This window comes from Ostrea edulis, chromosome 7 (assembly GCF_947568905.1).
Source record: "Ostrea edulis chromosome 7, xbOstEdul1.1, whole genome shotgun sequence".
In the NCBI taxonomy this organism is placed as follows: Eukaryota; Metazoa; Mollusca; class Bivalvia; order Ostreida; family Ostreidae; genus Ostrea; species Ostrea edulis.
The window spans coordinates 45,891,956-45,909,103 of NC_079170.1; the positions used below are offsets into that span (position 1 = coordinate 45,891,956).

Genomic DNA, 17,148 nt, shown 5'->3' on the forward strand with positions numbered 1-17,148 from the left:
TCTCGGACTTTCATGTTTAAGAAACAATGTAATTCAGAATATTGAAAAGCAAAACGTACTTCTGAATTGAATAACAAATCAATCATATTCAATGCATAAAACTTAATTAAAATTTGATAATTTGTACGAGAAATATCAAAATTCTTGCGGGGAAAACAAGATCATTTAGGGCATTTTCTAAATAAAAATCAATTTTGTGTAAAAGAACAACAACAAAAAATATTGTTATTTATCTATCTATTTTTTTGTATAGTCAACGTATTTTAGATATAATTTTCAATATGCTTTAAATATATATGGGGTATAATATTGTAATTTTCAACATTTAAAAATGTAATAATTATATATAGAAAAATTAAGTGGTATATTTTTCAAATGTGGTTAAAAAGATAAATAAAAAGATAGTGAGATGAACAATTTATAAAGATTGTTTTATTGATACAGAGCTATCGCACATTTCTGAAATGTTGCAGTGTGTATTCAATACAACTCATTCATGTGAATAAAATTCCAATACAAATATGAACCGACGATATATGACATCCATCATATATAATAAGAATTCAGAGATTAGTTTTCGTTCGTTACATTTGTCACATCTTTGGAAAAGGTGCCATCATGAATATCTAAGATCAATTCTGTAATCGTAAAAATCTTGAAACACTTGCCAAAATCAAACCCGAATGTCTAAAAATATTAGAAGTTGATCTCGTCAGCTCAATCGTTATGTTCTTTCAATGAAACAGAGCATGCCCATATACTTTTCAGCTGTTCATTACTTTTGGTGGTTTGGTTTCCGCAAGTATTTCATTATTTAGACCGTGTCAAATTTCATTCCAAAGAATATTTTTCTAACATTCACTTTCTCATTCACAAGAATATCAATTAAGAAATCATAATTATGGTTCAACTGAAAATAAAGCATGCATCACATTTATATATTTTACACAATATATCATTGTAATCGAAGTAAATCAATTTGTTGGTCCTCGTTTTCATCATTGTTTTGGTCTTTGTTTTGACCACCGGTCTTGTCCTCGTTTTTATCACCCTTTTTGGTCCTCGTTTTCATCATCGGTTTGGTCCTCGTTTCATCATCGGTTTGGTCCTCGTTTTCATCATCTTTCAGGAAGTTTATAATGGATGATAAACATTCCTGTTGCAGGTGAGTAATGTTCATCATCGTTTGATACCAGCATTCTTGAAGACAACAGTTTGATTCACTTCACAATGCTCTTAGTAGATGTTTCCTCCCTATTTCAGTATCATATACAATGAATCAAAACTCGCTCTCCAGCATAATTTTTTACAGGTTGTACATAATAAACATAAAATATTTTCAGAACAAGATACGATGTCATTAGAATAAAGATGTATTGTATTCAATTCGATTTTTCGAATGTAAACTTTGTCATGCAATTTAAGCCTCTGCTAATTTATATGATCATCATGAAATTTGAACATAAATCAATATAAAATGAAAGGATAATTAAACCAATGTGCATAGGGGTGCACACCTAATCATAATCTGTTTTAAAATCTTATCAAATTTCAAAGGAAATCCAAATCCTTAGTGTCGGTCGTTACATGGCTTTACGCCACATTATAAATACGATTTTCATCTCTTACCACTTCTGTATTAAATATTAAAATTCAATGCCGGAATTCTCATACTTACAGCAAATAAGAATAGGAACGATTTTTACACGCATGGTTCTGACATTTTGAGTAAGACAAGAAGCTATATGAAAAAGTTTGCAATATCATGTCTTGCAGACGACAAGGCGCGTGAAATATGACGTATTGTGTTACAGAATCTCAGCTATCATTTGCTCGTATCAAATAGATCACCCCTGGTATCATGTAGGCTGACGATTGACCCCTCTGTCGTATTGTTGTCCCGGAGGCGTGGAGTAGTCATGCATTTTATATTGGAATGCAACATTAGATAGTGCAGACATTATACTCCTCAGACAAGGGCTATTATTTATGGAATATTATTTAGACATTGGGAAATCTTGTATCAAAGATGAGTCTTGTTGCATCCTTAAAACATGTGTCTGTTTTACGTTTCAAAATGATAAAGTTAACTTTATACGACAAATCATGGTTTAGCCCTAGGCTGTGGAGAGGTGAGAACGCGATGAGCTGTCTTAAAATATCCCCACATCAAATTATTCAAATGCCAAAGAATAGCTACAAAAGATTTTTTTATATGTTATGTTTCAGTTACATGATAATCATGTTCTCGTTCAATATCGTTTTTTTAGTGCATGTTAAGTTTTATGAATTGTAATCACAATGTGAATGAGTACATGTTAGGAAATGCTTGATTTATTCTGGCGAAAATCTCTTTATTTTACAAGAGATTCCAAATTATCCCCATATATAGACTAACGGATATGCGTAGCTTGGTGACGCAGATAACATCTGTATATATCATAGCTATAGAGGATTGGATAGCAGATCTACCACCTTAATTTCTGATAAACAAAACTATCAACAATTTGAGGAGACCTGGGACCTCCAGCAAATCGTAAAATTAACTCTTACATAACGTGACAACGAGAAAAAGCAGGAGACCTATCGATGTCATTACGATTAGACGGACTGGTTTAGCATTAAACCTCATTCCCTGCAACGATATCTTGACATCGATTCGATGTTTTGTTTCAAATAATGTTAACAAAGGACAGCGATGATAAGACGTTTAATCGTTTCCCGCCTTTATCTGATATGTCAACCCGGCTTCACCAACCAAGTTCATACAAACATTATCATTGGCGTAAAATTGTCCGCTCAAGGGGGTAAAACTCATACGGGTAATTTTTCATCGTTGATTGTTAAGACTAAGTTCATTATCAAATACTATTTATTCAGTATTACTGGACGTTTATAATCTTTCGTACAATTGTTTCTGTGTAAAATTACCAAATAATGGACTTATTTTTTCGAGAATTTGAAGTCATTGCACGATTATTTACATAATATTTGCATATATAAAGTTGTGTTCGATTTGACACGTGTAGTTACTCTTATTAAGGGAAATTAGAGACATTTTATATTGCACGAATCGTATTAAACTCGGTATTTTCGGTATTTAGTGAATATATTATATGAAAATATAATCCTCTACGTAATGGAAAAAAGTGCTTTTGTGACAGTTAGGGATCAGTGTCAAGCCAAACGTTTTGCCGACCCAAAAGGGGATACGAAACTGTGCCCTTTCCGCAGGGAACTTGGCATTATATTACATCATATTATAGGCTGAAGTATAAAAAATAAACCAGTATTAATCATCCCTTATTATATTAACTAAATGCAAGAAATTACCTCACCACAAAGAAATGTGATAACGCTGCATCACTGCCGGCTACAACGTAGTTTTGGTTCTGTGCAATTTCATAGCAAAGAAATCAGTATGTGTCCTTGGTCAGTTTCATGTGCACACCGTATATGTACATTGTATATGTAGGAGTACATTGTACATGTATGTGTACATACATCATATATGTATGTGTACACCGTATGTGTATAAATACATTGTATATGTATGTGTGCCACAGTATCGTTTTCTCAGGAAACCTTGGGGTTTGTTTTTGCTTAATAATTTGGGGGTGATCTGTTGCAAAGTAGATATTTTCATAGAATGCTAAATATTAGTAAAGAAATTGTTTTTTTTTTTAATCGAATTTATACCAGCCATATAGATTTTCAAAAAAATAATTCAAATTTGATGATTTTCACTTTTCGGCACAAAAGGTATCAAGAAAAGGCACCAAGATTTAAGATCCAAAGTGATTTTTACATAATTTTAGTTTGTATATTATGACGTCACGAAGTATTTCCTTATAGCCACATTATCAAATAATTTTCAATTGAAATATTAAATTAGTTTTTAAATTTTGTTCTGAACAGGACTTGCGATCTAATATATAAATTTTTGAATGAGCTTATCGATAGAACTATTACGTCACACTTATTACGACATTTTAAGGGTTCAAAGTCTTTGTAATTCTTATCAAAATACCTCATTTTCCCCGAAAGAATCAAGAACTTTCCAAATTCGCATGTCCTTTTCTTCCATAAATGAACTGTATTAAAGAAAGATTTATAAATAATAGAGTTAAACCGTCTCTTTTGTATGTTTATGCTTAGAGAATTTGGCACCAGTGGGTATTTATTTTTAACTGAAAATTTACAAGGGCAATTTTATGTATACTTCATGAAATTCATCTATTCCTTGAAAACAGAAACTTATCAAGTGTATGCCTCCCCTTTTCTATAAGGGAATTTAATGCATTTACTAATATAACATTGAAATAAAAATAACTGACTTCTACAATAAGATTTGTTGTCGTGGTTCATTTGAATTCAAGTAATGATTTACAAATTCTAATGCAAAATAAGGAATGGTAGAGCCGGCAAGTGTGGGAGGGGAAAATGTTTTAAAGATAATTTAAACTTACCAAAACAAAATACTTTAAAGGAATCATGATATGCTGGAACTTTTCAATTCAATATTTGAATTACATTTATTATCAAGCTCACCACACTAAAAATATCAAAAATACTAATTCACATTCATTTAAAACTATTTATCTATACACATGCGTAAATCCTCTTCAACGACACCTGCCACGAAACATGTTAAAGCAAAAAGTGAAACGAAGTTAAGGAGAGCGGTGCTACTTGTATATTGAGTGTATCTACAACATTGTTCAATTTATTACGTGAGACTAGTATTGGATTTATTACTTGAACATATTCTATGTAATGCTAAGTATTGTGAGGATACATATTTACACCTCTCCAGAATGTTTATATATTCAAACAATATAACCATATCATGTACATGCAGAATAAAATTGGATTTGTCTAGGATGTGCACGTAATGGTTCACATTTTAAAAGACTCCCAATTGCGATATGCACATATAAATATGAAAGATATCCCCCATTGTGTCCTCCACAGATATATTCATTTTCTTGTCTAAAAGGGGATCTAGCCATTTTTTCTTTGATGATCCATTTACTTAATTCTGGATCAGATTCAAAGTGACCAACTAATCAGGAATTGGTCAGGAGAACCGTCGAGAAAAATTGCAAAAAAACAAAAAACAAACCCAAACCCACGCCAAAAACAATAGCGGAGACGTTAGGCCCATTATGAAGTCTGGAAGCAGGGACTTTTTGCTTTTTATCAGACGGTTTAATATTCATTTATCAGATTCCTCCTCCACGATACCATCGTGAAACATCCCAGATCTTGCTTGTAAGATCTGAAGTTCACATTATGATATTACATTGACTTATTCCAAACCATGCAGCTTTTCTATCACAGTATGGGTATCGCTGCAGTTCTCGTTTCTAATTTGACAAATGTAGAATGACAAGTCTATAATACCGAAGCTTGTTTTTCTAGCAAACTCCCCTCGGTTCGTCTGTGCGTTTTCTTTTATGTGTCTTTTGTATGTAAAATGTCTCTTGTCGCTACTAATAGTTGTGAAGTGGTTCCCGGGCGCCCGAGTGAGGCACGGTCTATGTATATGGGTATCGGGTGTCAGAGAATTTTTTCTTTGATATAGTGGAGACCAATTAGAAGCATATTTCTCTCTTCATTTTCTTTGGCTTTTCTTTGCGACAAGACGGTCCTGGAGGCAAGATGGGGTTAGTGTGTGCTATTTGATGATGTTTTGTCAACATTAATTTCAACATTCCAGCGAAAGTCATCATTGTTGCCAATGGGAAAATACGTTTTACGGCCCGAATACTCTCGCCTTCGTTCAATCAAGCGCACCCAGCACGGTCTAGATGACGTAGATCAAACAGCGTTGAGGCTTTTCCTTGGTGTGCTGGGGGCCCCTCGTCCTAAGCGCATCACCATAAAAGCCCCGTATTGACTTGAATTTAGCCAGATAAGATCAATTATTGTTCTATTGTTATTCGGAAGGAAATTGAAGTTAATTGATGAAGGACGACTTTCAAGCTTAAAGACAAAACCTTTGCCTCCCTTTCCCCGCTGTCCATGCTGATAAGATCTTGCCAGTTCTTCTGTTAGTCGTATTAAAACAGGCCTGTGTCAGCGTTGAAAATCACTGTTTGTCACAAAATTACATTTTTAATTTTAAAAAGGAAAATATTAATAGGATTGTGCGTCAAACGTCTTTGCATGAAATGGTATTAATGTTTTAAGAATAATTACTTGGTCTAAAAATTAATCAACTTTATAGATTTTATGTTTAATATTCTATTTCGTCATATGGTGATTTATTTCACTTTCTGAGAGCACCCCGATGGAATGGTTTAAATTTCCGTTAGAGAAGATTTCTATACAGAATTCATAAGTTGGCACTTCTTAGTCGAGCCTTGGTGACTGAAAGAAGAAACATTCTACAGGTACAACATCATAGATAAATATCAAACCTGGAGGTTATAGTCTATTATCTAATTTTTTATAGTTTTTTATGACCAAATAGGAGAGAATATGGGTAAAAGGCTGACCAAAAGAAAAAAAGAAAAAGAAAACGATAATTACTTGACGTAAAATAAACATACACACACAAAAGAGCATTGGTGGTTTAATGGTATATATTTTGAAAGCTACAACTATTGAACTGGTGATACTGTGAATTCGAACATACAAGATCCGTTAATGACAGCTGAAAATAAATCCAATCGACGAAAAGGAATTCATTGTTGTGTTTGTGATAACACGAGCACGAGGTTCCCTTTTTTGTTCGTGTGAAGGTTGCACCTCTTAAAATAAGAAACGAATGACGCTGTCGCACCCCCGTATGCCTGTAAGGAACGAGAACTCTTCTATGTAATTGCAGATAAATTTTTATCTTGTACCGAAACATATAATTTAGCAACCAAAATACAAATCGAGACTTTCTCCCCAAGGGTTCGGTATAGCACAGAGAAAATTCGTGATTGTGGGTTGTTTTGACTCGATAAAGATCAGCCCCGTTAAAATGTTTCTTATCAGGGTTTTTTTCTGATATATTTTCCTAGTTTATCTTGTGATCCATCTATGAATTGAATGAATAAAAAAATACTCACATTCCATTGACCGTGCAAGACTTCATGTCACTATGAGCAAAAAAGTATATATACATTCCTGTTTAGTAAAACTTGCAGTCATCATTTCATAAAATAATCAAGATGTTAATAAAAAAGAATAAAACCAGAAATATGCATATAGGCGAACAGTGACGACTAAAATTCAGTTTAAAAATTGCTCGAAATATGCGTACACGCGCATTATTTCATTATCACGGAGAAAAATCTGCGACATTTTTTTTTCTTTTAGGTGCATTCCGTATATTTTTCTTCTCGCTTATCACTTCATTGCTAGTATCTCCGACCTTGATCACACTTTCTGCTACCAAAGATAAGCTTTTTTGTGCTCATGAAAAATTAATGCGGAACCAAGAGTGTTGCCCTGTGGTGGTTTCGGTTTTTAGTATGTTCCAATCACTGCATAGAAATACTCGGAGAGAAGCAGTTTTACTTAGCATTTTGTTTGTATTAATCGGTATCATTTTTAAGGAAAATCTATGCATTCATCTCCATACGTTTTGGGTATGAGTAAGGTCATACACACAACAAAAACAGGAAACTGCTTAGAGGCTTTCAGTGTGCAAACAATGAATGAAATCTTAATAATTCTCTTTTACGCTCAGGAATAAATACCATTCCCCAAAATTATAAATCTAGCCGACGTTTAATGTGAATATAAATATTCACATGCTTTCATTTTGTAACAGGCCATAATGTATTTTCACTGTCGTTCGTGAATCTATAATTTATTTGAAATTTAATGATATTCATCAAATCCTTACCGGGAATAGATGAAAACCATGTTTATGGTTAGCATATAAAATACATGTACCATATCTGATTTTCGAAATTCCCACGCTTGAAAGATATACATTGTAATTATTTAAACATTTAAGATTATTTATGTCTTTGGATGCATTGGGTTTGTTTTAAATACAAATGGGATAATGACTATTTTTTTCCGTTTCATTAACAGGGATAAGACAAGACTCGGGGTAGGGTTTTATTGAGTTTCCGAACTGTATACGAAGTGTTAATGCTGTTCAAATCTTCACCGTGGAATAGATTGCAATGATGTGTTAAAATCCAAGAATTTATGTACTTGCGGTGCCACAAAGAATTCTGTAATTAAGATCAGAAAATCGGGATTGTGGTGTATACTTTTACCTACCAAAGAAGATTTATCTTAGAATATGATTAAATTTCATTTAGAAACGAAATATTCTATAAAGGACAATGAAGTTTCAACACTTCTCCGTTTTCTTGTCATTTTTGTCTTTATAATCCACTGTTTTATGCCGGTTGTTTTTCTCTGATGAATATTCATGAACTTTAAAACAACCATACTTTTCGATACATTTTTTTTTTCCTTTTTGGTTTTAGCTTCAAGAGAGGAGATAACCTTCTATGGGATTAAACAAATCTTTTGATTAATCTAATCAGCATATTCTATCCCCCTTTAAAGCAGTTATTGATTTTTGTACTGTTCAAGGTTTCGTGTTTCAACATTTATAGAATACTCATCGACTGTCGTGTAACTAAATTCCGCTATCTCGCTATTCGAGATCTCATCTGATACAACGTCCGCGTTATGATATTGAGATATTTCCCCAAAAATGCTTATTTACTAAATAATGAATGCAGTAAAGAGTGTTATTTTCCCAAATAAATAAATAAGTTCAATCAAAATAGTGGGCAAATAGATAAACAAATAATATCTAAAAAAAAAAAAATAAAAAAAAATTTGATTTTACAAATCAATTTTCTCCTCTGTAGAATACCCTTTTCCTCACTGACAATATACATTTTGATACTAAAGCGAGGTCTTAAAATACCATTCTGTATCAGTTGTAGAGAGGAAGTATATCAAATATTGAAAAACTAGACTCCATGAATGGATGTCAAATAACAAACTTTGAAATAATTAGTATAGCCCCTATTCTCCGACTCGTATGACCTATCCAACTACTGCTGCTTTATTGAAATCAAATATACCCTTCAGTTGTAAATATCAATTATGAATTACATATTTCCGTCTTTTGTCATTGTACATAGAACATAATTACATATCAATTTTCTATTTTCTTTCCGTTTCTTGTTACCCTGTCGATATACCTCTAAGAAACAGACGTGTCATACCTTTCGGGAGATATCGTGAATTATCGTTGACAAATGTATAACTTCCCGCTTGGCAATGTTTTACAACTTCCTTCCGTTTATATACAACGGACTTCGGCGATATTCTTCTGAAAGGGAGTCAGTTTAATTGGCAAAATTAGTAAGTCATCATGAACAAGTATATTTCCTATTTTCTTTCTTTTTTATGGGGACCGAATTAATACAGAGGTTGTTTTAAAAAAAATCGATAAATAATTTTCCACTGATTTTTATCTCTGTAACTGATGAGATTATCTTCATAGATAATGTGATACAACAGAATGGCATGAATTTTATATCAGGGTGTTCCGTGATTTAAAAAAAAAATCCATGTCGCAGAAACCAGACATGCAATACTTGACCACATATAACTACAATATGTAGAACATGCAATAAAAGCAAATAAAATGTATTTAGTTTAAAAAAGAATAGTATCTTATCAACTTTTAAATACCCTTCAAGTTGATGATTTTTTACGGAATCGCGATCCCGACAATTTCCCACGAGCGCCATGCCGTCTGTCGGTCGGCGTTCCTCGGCATTATCTGTCGTGTAACGAGACATCACCAGAGCTACACCGGATTGATCTACACACGGTAATTATTCGAAAGCTCGCAAAATCGCGAGAAGCCTGTCGTATTCAACATCGGAATTATGTGTTTGCTATTTTGTCTGACTAGTTCTCCGTCCCTTTGATCTGTATTTTGATGAAGATAATATCTCCATGATTATCTAAAACGATTATCTCTAAGTATCCGATTATTGTCCGCTTAACATTTTCACCATTTCCCCTCTATCAAATGTTTTGTGGTATATATGAGCATTGGTGCATATATTATCAACAATATTTATCGTCCTTTAACACAGTTTTGATCCAATTTACCCCTTTCTCTTCAACATTTTCTGATGTCCTTTTTTTCAAAAGAAATTTTAGACAGCGCCTTTTAATGTTTCTTCAAAAGGCCACCAACTCATCAGCTTTACTCTAACATCTGTAAACAATTCAATTTTATAGCTCCATACAGTTTTATTATCAAATTTTGATTAATCGAGCAGCTAGTGATACTTGTACATAGATATAATCCCCGAGGCAGGTCATTTCTTCCCCGCTTGTAGCGGCATTTCATGTTTAGTGGTGAAGACAGGTGCGAACTTTAATAAATTGTCCATAAAGAACGTATCTTTGCGCATCTCTCCGTCGTCTTCAAGTGCCTATACTTTCTCTCCTGGTTAGACTAATTGCCTGTAGTGTGAAAAGATGTCAAGTTTCTTTTCTTGAGAGCTTAGCTTTTTGTTCTTGTTTTGTTTTGTTACATTTCTCAGAACTCCACCCCGCTACCCTTAAAATCCTAATGATTTCGTACAGAATTATACTCGAACATATCAAATATGGGAGACAAGTTTAACATGGTTTGAGCGAAATAAATTGAATTGAAATTGAAATTGAGTACCAAATCCTCGTTATTTTGACTATAAGAATTTCTTTCGAGGAAAGATGTTACTTTCAGCATTACACATTATGATATGCTTTGTTTTATTCATCGTTAAGAAGATTACTTAATGTGCAATATTTTGGACTATATATTTCTACCTTTGCATTGTTTCTAAACAGGAAAAATGTAGATATCTCGACAAATACCAATTAGAAGGCTTGTTACAATGACAGCGTATATAACGTACAGTATTAACTAGCCTCCTGATTGGTTCAAATTAAACTATATAGAGTGAGAAACAAGTCTCATAAGTTACTGGGTCTTCTACTTCACAGCCTGTCTTGAGAAATTCAGATACAAGGAATATATAATATATGAAGTCAACTGATTTTCACAACATGAAGAGCAACCTTATTTGTTATGGGGTAAACAACGGAGGACTCCTCCTGAATTAGCAATAGTGATGTAGGAAACTGAGGTCTCAGGCATGTCTACCCCTGCTAAAGTGGAACAGGAAGGTTATATTGGTATTGGTATTGAAATAAATGATATACATTGTATGAAGAAATATATTGGGTTCAATGCTACATGACGTGTTTCATATCAATTGTTAGGCCGTTCTTTACACACTGAATTTGACTACGGGTTACTCCGTTTATCTAATCAAGATATAGGGCCTACGGCGGGTGTGACCGGTCGACAGGGGATGCTTCTTCCTCCTAAGCACCTGATCCCACCTCTGGTGTGTCCAGGGGTCCGTGTTTGCCCAACTCGTAATTTTGTATCCCTTATAGGAGTTATGAGATTGATCACTGTTCGTTATCTTCACCTTTTCATACATACAAAATATAGAACAAACATATAGCTAAACAGAACATTTGGAGAGAAAGTTAGAAACTTCGAAGTTACATGTAGTAGCAGTATATCAACATACATTGTATTATTCTTCAATACAATATTATATATATATATATATATATGTATATATATATATATATATATATATATATATATATATATATATATATATCATGTAATGATATTGTAAACAACTTATAAACAGGTTGTCATGCCATTGATGAGGCAAACAAATAAAAAAAGATCAGTTTATTTTTACTTAACAATAACGTAAGTTTTGGTAAGTGCAGCACTCTAAATATGATTTATCTGTCCTTATTTCAGTTACTAATTAAGACAAATCGTACTATATTTTTGTTGCTGCTTACACAACACGGACATTGGATCAGACAGCTGGTCCGTGGTGACCGATTTAAATGTCCTTTCCTCGAAATAAAGGTAATAAATATAGAATTGAGTATATACGTCAGAATATGATACTGGTATCAATAATCAAGTGAAAATATGATACTAAATGAATATTTGGATTTTCTGTACGTACGAATGATTGAACTAAATGTGGAAGTTCGTGATAATAATGGAACTAAATTAAATAGGTAACGGAGAATTTTACAGAAAAACGGAGGGAAAATTGTGTATAAATATTGGTATACGTTAAAATGGAATTTTTATCAACTCAAAAGATCAAAATCAAAAGAACTTTCTGTATCTTCTATAATAATTTTTATTAAATCCGTGTACATATAATACAATGAGTGATTTATGTAAGTCTTATAGATAGGTATTGTTCTTTATTCTATATAAAAGAATGTGTCATGACATTACATAGGATATGATGTTATATTCGAGGTTGTCAATTCTATAGGGCGCTTCTAACTTGAAATCATACTTTGCATTGGACCTACCATTTGGAAGCAGAAAACATTTTCACACAAATAACAAAAAAGACAAACATAAGGATAAAATGAATGCCATGAATAAGACATTAAAAAAATTAAAATCTTAAACCAATTTATATATTTTCATGCTCAGCATTAAATTGTGTCATTTAGTATTTCAAAGCATTTTGCAGAGACATATATGAAAGCACGAAGAAGATTGCAATGTATCATTGATGACACATTTTCCGTGCTAATTTGGTTATGAATTAGATGCACGACTTCTTCCTAACTTCCATAAGGAAGGGTATATTTCTTTAAAAGCTATCAAAGAGAGATACACTTAATATAAAATGAACTGAAAGTTAAAAGAAAATTTGAGTACATGAAAATTTCAGTGTAAAAAAAAGATGAAATGTACGATGAATATGTTAGATACATGTAAGAGAACTTTGTCCAAGATAATGTATGGTATCCTTGGTAACGGTTTCTGTATCATGGTGACAAAATAAGTCAACAAATGCCACTCTGTATAGTAATTGAAACAGTATAAAAAAGATAGAATTTTCTTCGTGAATCAGTCTCACTGGCATGATAAGATTCTTGGAGACATGTACAACAAACGGGGGCTCTTTTATCTTCGCGCACCTGCTGAAATTCCTATTTGTTACTTGTACTCACGGGTGCTGGAGGAGAGAGATTCGTTCTCACAATGTGTTGGCATTGTAAAAACTCAGTGACAGTTGGGAGACAGAGCCCACTGATTAGGAAATGTTACGTATATAGGCTTGTAGTTCGTTGTGTATGGTTTACATATGTTTATATAGATGGCGCTGTTTTGTAGACTGATTGTCGATCTGTAGATCTACCGTATCATGTCATCTTTCCTTGTAGAAAAAATATACTAATAGCTTGACATCCAAACATTCGGCTTCTCCGAATACCACAAGTTGTCAAGATTTAATTGTAGGTTTTCTTAATGTTTTTTGTTTGTTTTTTGTTGTTGTTGTTTTTTGTTTTTGTTTACAATCTTCGATATACGTGTAGGTACATGTACATGTATATACAATATTGATAAATACGTAGCATATCTACATGTTCGGTATATACAAAATAGATTGTCATAGAATAGCACCAAAGCGTACATAAAAATACACTGAAAAAGGAAAATTGTTGAATTACTATCGCTATCATTTCCAAATATATCTAGAAACATCAATTCACTAAATGTGGGAATTATTTTCTTGATTCAAGTGATATTTGTTTGGAAACTGTTGTTTGTTAACAGAATAAGAAACTCAGAGTTTACAAATAGAAATATCTTAATAGAATATTTTTTTTTTCAGTCAAGAAGAAATGTATCTTACAATTTTGGCAAGATGGGACAACGAGATGAAGGAATGCTAAAGCTATCGACTGTAACAGTATCCAGTAAAGCGTGGTTTAAGAGTCCTCATATACTGTAAATATGGTATTTACATTCCAAACAGAATTTATAAAAGTTGAGGCTTCTATGATAAAAATGCACTGTGTCATTTTTACACTACACGAAGTGTTCTAAATCAACAAATAATATTTATATGAGAGAAAATGTGTCAAATATCTGTAATAGGTTCGAGTTGATAACGAACGAATTATTCAGAAAAATTAAATAAATCACAATCGATTTCTTTAGTGTGTTTTTTTCTTCTTGTTATGTATGCTTATTCAGAAAAACAAATATCCGTTTACAACACGTGATTCACAAAATACAAAGATGTGGGAACAGTGACTATAGCAGATGCTGGTGTAACCGGTGTACCACTGGACGGAGATGTCCTCTCTTTATAGATGACAGATATGGACATTTTTGAAAATGAAATAGATTCAGAGGTATTCTATATAATCCAAGGATTATGATGATTACGCGTGGGAATTAGCGGTATATAATTCTCATTGATACAGTTTTGTTGTGTTTGTATTCACTAACATACACAACATCAAGTTTACAGTATTCGCGTCGTAACTAAAATACCTCTCTCCATTAACAGTCTTGATTAAAAGTGCTACATGTATGTTATACAATTTCTCACATGATTTTGACGAAATAAAATTTTGCATTTACTGATTGATAGGAAACTATAAAAGATGTCATCGTTTGATAGACCATCGTCTGAGGGAATACCAAAAACAATATAAATCATGACTATCCCTCACCTAAAAAATGAGATAATTATGTTTAACAACAGAATCCAACAGGGAGAAAATCCTGCTAAATTTAAAATTTCTTAAGGATTTTTATTTTACAAAATTCTGTAGGATTTTTTTTTCTGTATAAAATCATCGAAATCTCCTAGGGGATTTATTTTTTTTGTGGGGATTTTATCGAATTACCTACAGGGAATTTATAAATTCTGCAGGAAATGTATAAATCCTAAAGGAAAAATTTGATTCCTCTGGGAGATACAACATTTAAGAAATTAAGAAAAAAGTAATAATAAAAACATGAAATAAAAAAATCATTCGGAAAGAATTGACAGTTTCACATGTTTTCTTTTCTCATTTGTTCCATTTGAATACACACATTGCTAATTGTTTGTTATTTTTGTGTCTTTCTGTATACAAATGTAATCAATTACGCAAAGTTATACGATTTTATAAATAATTGTTATATTCTGTGCTTTGTATAATTTACAACACATTTAAATCAAATATTTGAAATATAGTTTAAATTCAAATGTAAATTTTTAAACTATACATCCTCGAAAATATTTATGATATATCATAAATCATATTCAATAATGAAAGTAAATCTGAATGATATTACTAAAAAAAAATTGAAATCGAAAATTATATGATAAAGTAAAACACCTTTGATTTAAGATCAAATTCTACGAGATAAAGGATTATCATGAGTTCGAAAAGGTACTTAATTGTATCGATTTTCAGGAGTTGATTTTCTTTAGAAAATTAGAGTGTAACATTTGGCTGCACGGAAGAATAGCGTAGAAAAAAGGTGTACAAATACCAGAAATATATTAAAGCTGAGTATGTATATTTGAATAGGAAAATTATGAGCTAACGTTAAATATATCTACACAAGATAATCTACTGAATTAGTGGAAGTGTTCAGTCGTTAAATATAACGATCCTATCACGTTCAACCCTAATTATGCGGTTTTCAAATATGTAGTATCGTATCTGAGAAGAATTTAAACACGGTTGATCTATGTCTGATATTAAGTTGTACTGGATTCTCTTCGGATGATACAAAATATTAAGATAATCTGTAATGCAATGACAATATCCTTGGAATACGTGAAAAAAGTCATTTTGTCCACATGGTGTTTAGTTACTGTAGAAAAGAAACATTCACATTTAAAAAATGTCACGGAGCATCAGTTTACAAACCAAATGAGAAAAGGCTACAAATGGTGGATACTTTGTAAAGCCATCATAAAGAATTCGATTATTCAATGGTTGATTCCACGTCGTCAGGATGATTTGCCGACTGAACTTATCGTCCATCAAAACAAAGATTTCAATTGACTATGATGCATGGGTCATTGAAAAGCCATTTCTTGGCTTATTCAGCCACTAAATACCGGGTATCTTCTGAATCTCGCGAGACTTACAACGGTAATTCGAGTATTTAGTGGATTTTCTATCAGCATTGAATGATCTTGATTCTGAAAGCTTGCGATGTTGATAAAGGCTGGGTTTATCTAGCTATCTTTTGTTCATTTATTTACACAACCACTGCCTTTTAGATGTGATGGATAGATTATGAGATGTTCTTCCATTCTAATTCACATTCTACATAACAGTTAAGTCTCACTCCATCTAACACCAATACAGTTTAAAGTCTTACATGCATCTAGATCGAAAATAAAGATAACTTGAAAAATAGATTGTGTGAAATTCGTGAAAAATGCAACACATATAGCATGCATAAAAGGATAGACTTCATCACCACAATAAGCTTTTACACAGGACCGCCTGGGTGTGAATTTCACCAATCAGAAAAAGGGATTATATTCCCCAAACCTAGTCCATTTTTTCTTCCTAAATGGATGAGGAATTTGGGAAGTTGGATCACACAATAATGGGCTAGTCTCCGCGACATTAAGAAGAGACACCTTGTTATTTACGGCCCGGTACCATTCTGAGAGATCGGCCACCGACATACTTGGTAAAATATCCAACCATCCACGCTAAACGTCAAAATTCCTGGATTCCTGCTTGTAACATTCCAGTGCTTGTTTGAAATATACTACATTAAACCACAATATTTCATCGGTGCTTAAGTAGTCGTTAATTTTCGTATTAATTACAAATGTATTTTTTCTGAACACAAAAATGGAAATCCTAGCGCACTGAAACATTTTTCTCCATTAAAGAATAGCAAACTAAGCCGACATTAGTACGGCGAATGTCCATCATGCGATTAACTTGACGTCTACGGGAACTTCGTCATTATAACACAAGAAACAAATCTGCATTTTATTATCTTTACACATTCAACATTCATAGCTCTATTTGAATATGGAGGGCAAAAACATAGCCAGAGCGAGTTTGTCATTCAAAGGACAAAATGGCGAAGTGCCGATTTAACCTTGTGAATACGAAGAGATCTGTGGATATAAATTATGCCTGTGCCATTAAATTGCACAAACACATAATGCCATAATATGGTTTATGGCGTGTCGAATTCATAATTATTTCATTTTATTGAAGGCAGACACTTTAGGTGGGACACACTGACAATCTCGCTGCATA

At 32.7% G+C, this 17,148-nt stretch overlaps 2 long non-coding RNA genes across 3 annotated transcripts in view; one reads left to right on the plus strand and one right to left on the minus strand.

The window, feature by feature from the left end:
• LOC125655891 (uncharacterized) overlaps positions 1-14,504 on the plus strand; it is a 23,019-nt gene extending 8,515 nt beyond the window's left edge. For both annotated transcript variants that reach the window (XR_007362919.2, XR_007362920.2), the window contains one exon: positions 13,737-14,504. This is a non-coding gene — a long non-coding RNA (uncharacterized LOC125655891). The remainder of the gene's footprint in view (positions 1-13,736) is intronic.
• The window catches only part of LOC130048191 (uncharacterized), a 34,622-nt gene continuing 17,889 nt past the window's right edge, over positions 416-17,148 (minus strand). Inside the window, exons 2-4 of the long non-coding RNA XR_008797030.1 lie at positions 7,065-7,094; positions 4,031-6,800; positions 416-1,254 (exon numbers count right to left, since the gene is read on the minus strand). This is a non-coding gene — a long non-coding RNA (uncharacterized LOC130048191). The remainder of the gene's footprint in view (positions 1,255-4,030; positions 6,801-7,064; positions 7,095-17,148) is intronic.